This window comes from Balaenoptera acutorostrata, chromosome X (assembly GCF_949987535.1).
Source record: "Balaenoptera acutorostrata chromosome X, mBalAcu1.1, whole genome shotgun sequence".
NCBI lineage: Eukaryota > Metazoa > Chordata > Mammalia > Artiodactyla > Balaenopteridae > Balaenoptera > Balaenoptera acutorostrata.
In genome coordinates this window covers 74,320,287-74,331,182 of record NC_080085.1, presented here as the reverse complement: position 1 = coordinate 74,331,182, position 10,896 = coordinate 74,320,287, and positions in this window count along the sequence as shown.

Genomic DNA, 10,896 nt, shown 5'->3' with positions numbered 1-10,896 from the left:
CTTCCAGGGGTCTATGCTTCTCTGAGATCTGCAGCTTGAGAAAAAAGAAACTGAGTCATAACACTTGAAAGGCTGTGAGCATTTGAATGGTAGATTAGACAACCAGGAGCACTGTTACCATCTACTAATGCGCACACAACCAGCATTAAAGTGAAACAAGGTGATAAGCCTCTCCTTGAAACCTCAAGTGCGGAGAGGAGAAAGAGGGAAATCCTGAGAAGTTTCTTATGAGCAAAGTATGACAAATGACACTAATTGGGCAGTCCTCTGTATTGGTCATTTATAATGTGAAAAAAAGCCCTTGTAAGTCCATCTCTTAATGTGCCAGAGTCATAGTCTCAGTTTAATGCATTTAAAATCCATTTATAAGGGCTTCTGGGTGTGCTCATGGGGTCAGTGCTTCTAAATCTGGATGCCTAAAGTTGTAAGTTTATCAAATATGACCTCTATTAAAGACATTTTGAGGAACCTTGCCCTCACATTTGGAGAAGGACCTATCTGCTCCACTTCTTGACTACTTTAACCACTTATCAGTGATTTCCAATGATGTCAGAAGAGATGATGGTAGCACTACACATGCATACAGGATAAAGTACACTTGTTGCTTGATTTTCATTTATGGTAAGGAATTTTAAAAATATATATTCTCCAGGAACACATTATATAAAAAAGAGACCTACTTATATCCTTCATCTGGCTGTTGATTGGGCCTCATCTTGTCCATTTATCCTTCAACTACTTAGTTTTAATGGGCCCTATGCATAAAAATAAACAGGAAGCCTTAGCTGGTGCTGTACTCCTCCATGCTGTCTGGATTCCAGAATTCTGCTGATTTCATAGTCATAACAGAATGATCAGTTTTGCCTGTGAAACTCCACTCACACATTAGTGTTCCTGAGTTCCCATTTCCACCATTTCTTCTCACAGACAACTTAACCCAACCTTAAGACTGCCAGGATGCAGGCAAAGGAGAGAGGAGACATACTTGTCAGAGAACTTTACCTATAATCCTGCTTCTCCTCAATCCATTTCCATTATTGCAATCATCTTCATCAAGTGCATAAATGTACTTGTAAAAACAAAAAAGCCACACATATGCCTGGTCCCTAAAAGAACTCAATTCTCAGTTAATTTTCAAGTTAAATGTAGTACATGGAATATTGTTTAATGTCTTAACTTGCCGTTGCTGAAGTAGAACTGATAACATTGACAGTGGACAGGAAAGCCAAGGAGACCCTGAAATACATACACTATATTCTTCATTAGAAATTTCTATAAATGCAAACACGTTCTAAGTTTCTGTGAACAGTAATTTATGTAGGTTATAAGAGATATGGAAAAACTAACAGGAAATAGGCTTCCAGAAAGAAAGTTGTTCAAATAATGGAAACCCGAACAGTATACCTTTACAATTCAGTGAGTTACATCCCCAAAAACAAGCGGAGAAAAATGTAGGAAATGGAGGCTATAATTCTCCTCCCCCCTTTCACCAACTAGAACGCTGATTTCTCCTTTGCTTACAATTAGAGTCACCCATTTCTGTTTCGAAAAATGATTATGAAAATAATTTCCTGTCAGAACTAAAAAGAAAACTATGGCTTGTGGTGTGGAATTCAGGTGATGGTATTGGGAGCAGTTTCACTATAGTTTTGGCTTTACTAATATTACTGAGTCAAACTCAGTTTAATGGAAACCTTAAAGTAGGAGAAATACTGTCTTGCACTGTAAGAAAAAAAAGCCCCCTGCTCTCTCCAATGACCCACACCAAATAAAATAATTCGCTTTTAAAAATTCATTTATATATACAATATTAAGTTGAGCCAAGATACCAAGCCAAGGGACTACTTGGGGCCTATGGCATGGAAGAAGAACAATTATTAGGGTAGCACCGCTAAGTGATGGAACTTGTTTCCACCATGAACTCACCTTTTCTAGACACCCTGCTTATCTTGTCCTGCTCCCCAGCCTGGCCCAAGTGAATCGTCACATTTTATTCTCACTACTCTCCTACAAGTCAAACTGTTAGAGTCAATATCCTCAAAGCCTGCATTTCTCTTCCATGCCTTCAAGCCTTTGTGTATGCTGTTACTCTGCCTAAAATTATCTCGCTCAGCTTATGAAAATCTATCTTCCAAAGTATTTGGTCAGTTTTAAAGTCTTCCCTGACTACCACAGGCAGAGGTGACAATACCTTCTCCGAAAACCTATAGAACACATTTCCATCATAAAAATTTCTTACGTTTTTTTCAAGATCAACATTTAGACAGCAAATATTTGTTGCATTTCTACTGTACACAAGATATTCTATTAGGCATTGTGCAGGGTATGTGTTTAAGTGCTGAAAGCTGTGCAGTTCTAGGAAGTGACAAATCATTGGCCATCTCAGAGATATATAATTGAGCAGCATATTAAAATTAATGAAATCTTGCTCAGAAGCTTGTATTTCTTAGGCATCCCTTTAAAGGAGACAAATTCGATTTGATATTAATATCTCAAGCACATTCTTATTTCAGTTTGGATCAACTCTTATTACTCATACTTAATTTTTTTTTGTTTTTAAATAAAACTGATGAATTCAAATGTCTGTATATCAACAGAAAAATGATCCCTTCTGCGTAATTAAGTGCATTGTATTAACGTGTGCATAATGTAAAATCAATAAATAATGAATTACCACTGATTGTAATTGAATGTTTTCATAATTTTATTGTCAGCCATGATAAATAATCAGTACATTTATACTGCATTAAATTAATTAGTGTGTCATTTCTATTACATACATCAGCAGTGAAGTAATGCAGTGACATCTGTTTTTAATGTTTTAAAGATGGGATATCCCTTATTAAGTAAAAGAAGGAGTTACTAGAGATGTTTTCAGTGATTGACATTTATGGTGGTATCTTCACAAAGATCTAATAGAGGTATTTATACTTCTTACAATAACTATATTTTAATCCATTATCAACTATGAGTAACAATACTCGGGCATAAACCCTTTCTTTCTGTTGAAATAAACTGAGGAACTCTTCTTTTGTTACATTGCTCTATCACACTGAAAGCTTATCAATTAGCAAGGGTAGGCTATTCCTCTGCCATACTAAGATGTTGCAGAGTAAAGATATAAACATAGTTTAATCAGTCCAAAAAGGAAGAATGGAGGATTTTGTGTTGAAGTCCACTTTGTAACATTTTGTAATCAGTCCTTTCACAAAAGCCAGACTCATGTACTTTGTTAGTATATGAAGCCAAAAATGATGAAGGAATTCTCATGTGGAATTATTTGATAAGGTCAATGAAACACTGCATTTTGTAAATGACAAAAAAATCTCTTAACTAAGGTAAGGTTGCCAGATTTAGCAAGTAAAAATACAGGATGCAATATTTGGGACATACTTACACAAAAAATGGTTCATCGCTGATTTGAAATTCAAATTTAGCTGTGTTTCCCTTAACTTTACTTGCTAAATCTGGCAACCCTTACACAGGGGGAATCAGGGAAGGCTTCTCAGGTGAGGTGATCCTTGAGCCATCATGAAAGATCACTTGAAGTTAGCTAGGTGAAGAAAGTGTGTGCAAGGATGGGGCAAGATGTGTGAGGTAGAGGCATGAAGATAATAGTAAACATGGCTGGAGGATAGGAGTATGAGAGAGTGATGAAATATAGGGGTGAGCCCTTCAGATTATCTACAAAACTCAAACTTCACAATGATAAAAAAAATGAAAGGGACGTTACTTTAGTTGAATTATCAACCCTTTTCTCCAAGTTCACAGTGAAGTCTGACAGGTGCAAACACAGCAGCCGTTGTGCAAAAACAGTTGCTTAAAAGAATACAAAGCTCTGCTCTGTCCAAAATTCTTTCTCTTCTTTCAGAACCTTCAACAGGTTTCACCTTGCTCTGTGAGAGCTGATCAGCCTTTGATTTTCTCCAGTAAGGAATCTGATCACTTCTCTTCTTTGAACATGTCACATTCCACATTCTATGCAACTGTTTCCAACGGTCAGGATGTCAGGTCGCAGTGTAATTTTATGGCTGGAGTAGGAAATTTGAGTGCTCCAAAAGGAAATTTTTCACCAATAACTGATGGTTGATGAAAGAACCAAATACCCTTTAACGTAAACTGATGTTTGTATCCTATTTGGATACTGACTTCTGAAAAGTTTTGTTCTAAGCATGAACTGATTTTCATCATGCTACTCACTAAAATTTCTCACCATGAGGCCTTTACTGTAGCAAATCACACTTGTCTCTATTGTCCTGGGAGGGCTCTTCATACAAGGTATAAATTCCCATTGTTATCACTTCTCACTAGGAGTCTCAAAAATTCATTTAAAACTCAATAAGACATGCATATTCAAATAACTTATCTAAACTATGCATTCTGAGTCCAAAATGTCTGAAAAGGAAGAAAATGCCAAGTAGAAGATGTGACCTGCTCTTATATAAAAATGGTGTCCTGCTATCATCATCAATATTGATTTGTAAATCATTCTGTTTGGAATATAAATACTAAATGTCTGCATAAAAGGGTAATGTATGAAAATGAAAATGTTCTGTATTTTATCATATGAAATTTTCATCTTTTTCTAATTCCTTATTTGGTTTTAAGTTCATATATATGCAAAAAAGTAATCTAAAACAGAGTTTCAATTCTCTTGTAAGCCATGGACAATGTCTTCAACACAAAAACATTCACACATACACACACACATACATGCCTCCATCTTCCCTTCTCCCACAAACACACACTCATTCTACCACTACCACTAAAATCTCAATCATAGGTAACTAGTGGTGTACCTTTATCTTTAGTGCAAGCAAACAAAAATTTCCATTTTACTGCTTTACTGCAAGAGACCCATCCTGGAGTTACCGCCATCTAGTGACAAGTAGGGGTATTTAATCCTTTTATTTTTCAAAACTAAATTGCCTAAAATTTTTAAAAGTAAAAGAAAATGGAAGTAAACAAGAAAATCAATAGAAAGACTCTGAAAGAACTCTTCAGTCTACATTATAGCTGCCACAGCATTGTTTGACTGTAAATTAAGGTAATTATTTTTGTTTTCAAATAAATTGGACTTCCTCCAGGTTTCTAGAATGTTAACATTTTACTTTGTGATGAAAATGTAAACTATACATATTATGTGTTCCTGTGCATCTTAAACTTATTGAAATTCTATGCTGAAATAATATTTCTTTTTTATTGACTTACCAATTGTTTTCAATAATAATAATTTGCTATTTTTATAGAATGTGCTTACATATGCAGCTCTTATCTTGAGAAGTTTCTGTGTGTGCAGGTTCCTGAGATGTTGTCACAAATGATTTCCTTGCATTCATGTCTACATAAATATTGCCTTGAAGGAAAAAAGTGTTAACATTTGGTCAAAATATTTTAGAATTCTTTCAGAAATAGAGTATTAAATAAGTTGTGCTAAATATATCTGTAAAATCTAGCTGTGTAAGAGTAAGAAAGTTTTTTTTAAAAAACAGTGCCCTACTATCGTTTTTCAGGGTCACACACACACAGTAACCTCAATCTGGAAAGTGACCTCTTGTTTAAACTAGGAAACACAGAGGTACTGCAGGATTTCTGTTCAGACTTCTTAATGATCAAATGCAGCCCTATTGACTACAAATGGCAACTTCCGGGTAATGTCCACATTTTATAAAGAACTAGTATTTAGTGTCAAATAGTGCTTATTTAAAAACCATCTGTCCTAACTTTTTAAAAATAGAAAGAACTATGTATAATATTTTTAGTTAGTTCACTTTTCCGTAAGGAACAGGATAAAAATATTTACCATGGATGCTGACCACTCCAAATGGGCAATTTAATCACTTCAATCAGTTGAAGAACTGCTGGGGTGATTGGGCCAGTTCTTTTGTCTCTGCCAGTAAGGAAAACCCTTAAATATGAATGGGTAGGTTCTGGGTCTCTAGGTTAGCAACCACTTTTAATTTCACAGAGTCACTGGAACAAAATCTCATTAATCTGTCTTGTAAAAAGTTATAGAGGTCACATTAAAATGTGTGTGATATAACCATTTCTCCATCTGGGCTAGAAAGGAAAACAAAAGTAACAGTAGATTTCTGAGGCTTAGCTCTTTCATAATTTAATATCGAATTGTATTCAAGAAATGTCAGAGTGATATAACTGAGTCCTAATGTTAGGAATGTAAGGATTAAGGCATCAGTTGATGCCTTAGAAATAGACATTGACTAATTAATTGGAATATTTGGTCTATGGTTGGAGTATGTTTTAAATGATTTTGAATTAAGTACATACAATGATGATTCAATTATGTTGTTATTTGGGAATTATAAAAATTTATTTTCCGTATTTAAAAGACAATCTATTTGCATCATGTAAAATATTCAAAGCAATATAAAATAGGCTTTGTTCCTGGTCATCTTTCTCTGTTTTCATATTCATGATTTTACCCCAGAAGTGGAATCTAAGTTGAGAAACAGTTTATGAGTGTCTGTGTTATATCCTGGATATTACATAACTCTGTTTTAATGGATGCAAATAAAGAACGTGATAGGAATTATATAATGGTTTAAACATTAAGAAAATCCAAAATCTTTTATGATTAATGTGAAAATTAATAGGGCATTAAAATGATTAATTTGAGTAAGCACAGATACCTCAAACATCAGAAGTACATTTTCCCAGCTTGATGCCTCAAGTGGTCATTGCTTCATCTGTATTATGGGAATCTTAAATTTTAAAAAAGGGTAAAATTTCCTAAGTAAGATATTTAATATAGCAAGAGGAATCATTAGAAGCAACATTTTGCTTTAGTTAGATAGATTAAAAAAAACATTATCTGGTGTCCAGAAATCATCAGTCAGAATGTTATAGTAGAAATTTAAAGGACATTAAATAAAAGATCTATTTCTCCAAATATTCATGTTAGTTTCTTCAGTTCTGAGCTAAATATTTTGCTTCCCATTTAAAATGCATGTTTTGGGCTTCCCTCGTGGCACAGTGGTTAAGAATCCGCCTGCCAATACAGAGGACACGGGTTCGAGCCCTGGTCCGGGAAGATCTCACGTGTCACAGAGCAACTAAGCACACGCGCCACAACTACGGAGCCTGCGCTCTGGAGCCCGTGAGCCACAACTACTGAAGCCCGTGTGCTTAGAGCCCGTGCTCTGAAACAAGAGAAGTCACCGCAATGAGAAGCCCACGCACCGCAACAAAGACTAGCCCCTGCTCACCGCAACTAGAGAAAGCCCGCACACAGCAACGAAGACCCAACACAGCCAAAAATAATAAATAAAAATAAAATAAATAAATTTTTAAAAAGTAATAAAGTATATTAAATGCATGTTTTGAATTCATTCAGCATTTCTTATTTAAAGTCAGCATGTAGGTCAGGGGTTAGGCTACAGTAATCCATCAGAGAAAAACCTCCCATGTGTAAACTCAGGAATAGGAGACTTTGTTGTAGCGCCAGGAAAAGCAGTAAGGCCCTATATTATTGTATCCTGTGGCATCATAAGGCAAGAATTAGACAGAGAGGTAATTCTTAAATTTAACACAAAGACAACAAATTTAAACTCAGACAACTCTGATTGTCTACATAACCTGAGGCAATTAAGTTCAGAAAAAATTTTGACCTGAACTCATTGACTGAGATCCCAAGAGAGAAACTGTATTTTTTTTGAGCTATACATTTTTTAAATTTAATTTTATAGAGCAGGTTCTTATTAGTTAACTATTTTATACATTTTAGTGTATTTTAGTGTATATATGTCAATCCCAATCTCCCAATGCATCCCACCACCATCACCCTGCCTCTGCTTTCCCCCCTTGGTGTCCATATGTTTGCTCTCTACAACTTTGTCTCTATTTCTGCCTTGCAAACTGGCTCATCTGTATCATTTTTCTAGATTCCACATATATGCATTGATATACAACATTTGTTTTTCTCTTTCTGACTTACTTCACTCTGTATGACAGTCTCTAGGTGCATACATGTCTCTACAAATGACCAAATTTCTTTCCTTCTTATGGCTGAGTAATATTCCATTGTATATATGTACCACATCTTCTTTATCCATTCGTCTGTCAGTGGGCATTTAGGTTGCTTCCATGACCTGGCTATTGTAAATACTGCTGCAATGAATATTGGGGTGCATGTGTCTTTTTAAATTATGGTTTTCACTGAGCATATGCCCAGGAGTGGTATTGCTGGGTCATATGGTAATTCTATTCCTAGCTTTTTTAAGGAAACTCCATATTGTTCTCCATAGTGGCTGTATCAATTTACACTCCCACCAACAGTGCAAGAGGGTTCCCTTTTCTCCACACCCTCTCCAGCATTTGTTGTTTGTAGATTTTCTGATGATGCCCATTCTAACTGGTGTGAGGTGATACCTCATTGTAGTTTTGATTTGCATTTCTCTAATAATTAGTGATGTTGAGCAGCTTTTCATGTGCTTCTTGGCCATCTGTATGTCTTCTTTGGAGCAAAGTCTATTTAGGTCTTCTGCCCATTTTTTAATTGGATTGTTTGTTTTTTTAATATTGAGCTGCATGAGCTGCTTATATATTTTGGAGATTAATCATTTGTCCATTGATTCATTTGCAAATATTTTCTCCCATTCTGAGGGTTGTCTTTTTGTTTTATTTATGGTTTCCTTTGCTGTGAAAAAGCTTTTAAGTTTCAATAGGTCCCATTTGCTTATTTTTGTTTTTATTTCCATTTCTCTAGGAGGTGGGTCAAAAAGGATCTTGCTGTGATTTATGTCATAGAGTGTTCTGCCTATGCTTTCCTCTAAGAGTTTGATAGTGTCTGGCCTTACACTTAGGTCTTTAATCCATTTTGAGTTTATTTTTGTGTATGGTGTTAGGGAGTGTTCTAATTTCATTCTTTTACATGTAGCTGTCCAGTTTTCCCAGCACCACTTATTGAAGACGCTGTCTTTTCTCCATTGTATATACTTGCCTACTTGTCATAGATTAGGTGACTGTAGGTGCGTGGGTTTATCTCTGGGCTATCTATCCTGTTCCATTGATCTATATTTCTGTTTATGTGCCAGTACCATATTGTCTTGATTACTGTAGCTTTGTAGTATAGTCTGAAGTCAGGGAGTCTGATTCTTCCAGTTCCGTTTTTCTTACTCAAGATTGCTTTGGCTACTCAGAGTCTTTTGTGTCTCCATACAAATTTTAAGGTTTTTTGTTCTAATTCTGGGGAAAATGCCCTTGGTAATTTGATAGGGATTGCATTGAATCTGTAGATTGCTTTGGGTAGTATAGTCATTTTCATGATATTGATTCTTCCAATCTAAGAACATGTTATATCTCTCCATCTGTCTGTGTCGTGTTTGATTTCTTTCATCAGTATCTTATAGTTTTCTGAGTACAGGTCCTTTGCCTCCTTAGGTAGGTATGTTATTAGGTATTTTATTCTTTTTTGTTGCAATGGTAAATGGGATTGTTTCCTTAATTTCTCTCTCTGATTTTTCATTGTTAGTGTATAAGAATGCAAGCGATTTCTGTGTATTAATTATGTATCCTGCAACTTTACTAAATTCATTGATTAGCTCTAGTAGTTTTCTGGTGGCATCTTTAGGATTTTCTAGGTATAGTACCATGTCATCTGCAAACAGTGACAGTTTTGCTTCTTCTTTTCCAATTTGGATTCCTTTTATTTCTTTTTCTTCTCTGATTGCCATGACTAGGACTTCCAAAACTATGTTGAATATCAGTGGCGAGAGTGGACATCCTTGTCTTGTTCCTGATCTTAGAGGAAATGCTTTCAATTTTTCACCATTGAGAATGATGTTTGCTGTAGGTTTGTCATATATGGCCTTTATTATGTTGAGGTAGATTCACTCTATGCCCAGTTTCTGGAAAGTTTTTATCATAAATGGTGTTGAATTTTGTCAAGAGCTTTTTCTGCATCTATTGAGATGATAGTATGGTTTTTATTCTTCAATTTGTTAATATGGTGTATCATATTGATTGATTTGCATATATTGAAGAATCCTTGCATCCCTTGGATAAATCCCACTTGATCATGGTATATGATCCTTTTAATGTGTAGTTGAAGTCTGTTTGCTAGCATTTTGTTGAGGATTTTTGTTTCTATATTCATCAGTGTTATTGGTCTGTAATTTTCTTGTTTTTTAGTATCTTTGTCTGGTTTTGGTATCAGGGTGATGGTGGCCTTGTGAATTGAGTTTGGGAGTGTTTCTTCCTCTGCAATTTTTTGGAAGAGTTTGAGAAGGATGGGTGTTAGCTCTTCTCTAAATATTTGATAGAATTCACCTGTGAAACCATCTGGTCCTGGACTTTTGTTTGTTGGAAGATTTTAAATCACAGTTTCAATTTCATTACTTGTGATTGGTCTGTTCATACTTTCTATTTCTTCCTGATTCAGTCTTGGAAGTTTATACCTGTTTAAGATTTTGTCCATTTCTTCCAGGTTGTCCATTTTATAAGCATAGAGCTGCTTGTAGTTCTCTCTTATGATACTTTTTATTTCTGCGGTGTCTGTTGTAACTTCTCCTTTTTCATTTCTAATTTTATTTATTTGTGTCCTCTCCCTCTTTTTTTTGATGGGTCTGGCTAAAGGCTTATCAATTTTGTTTATCTTCTCAAAGAACCAGCTTTTAGTTTTATTGATCTTTGCTGTTGTTTTCTTTGTTTGTATTTCATTTATTTCTGCTCTCATCTATATGATTTCCTTCCTTCTGCTGGCTTTGGGTTTTGTTTGTTCTTCTTTCTCTAGTTCCTTTAGGTGTAAGGTTAGATTGTTTATTTGAGATTTTTCTTGTTTCTTGAAGTAGGATTGTATTGCTATAAACTTCCCTCTTAGAACTTCTTTGGCTGCATCCCATAGGTTTTGGAGCATTGTGATTTTTTTGTCATTTGTCT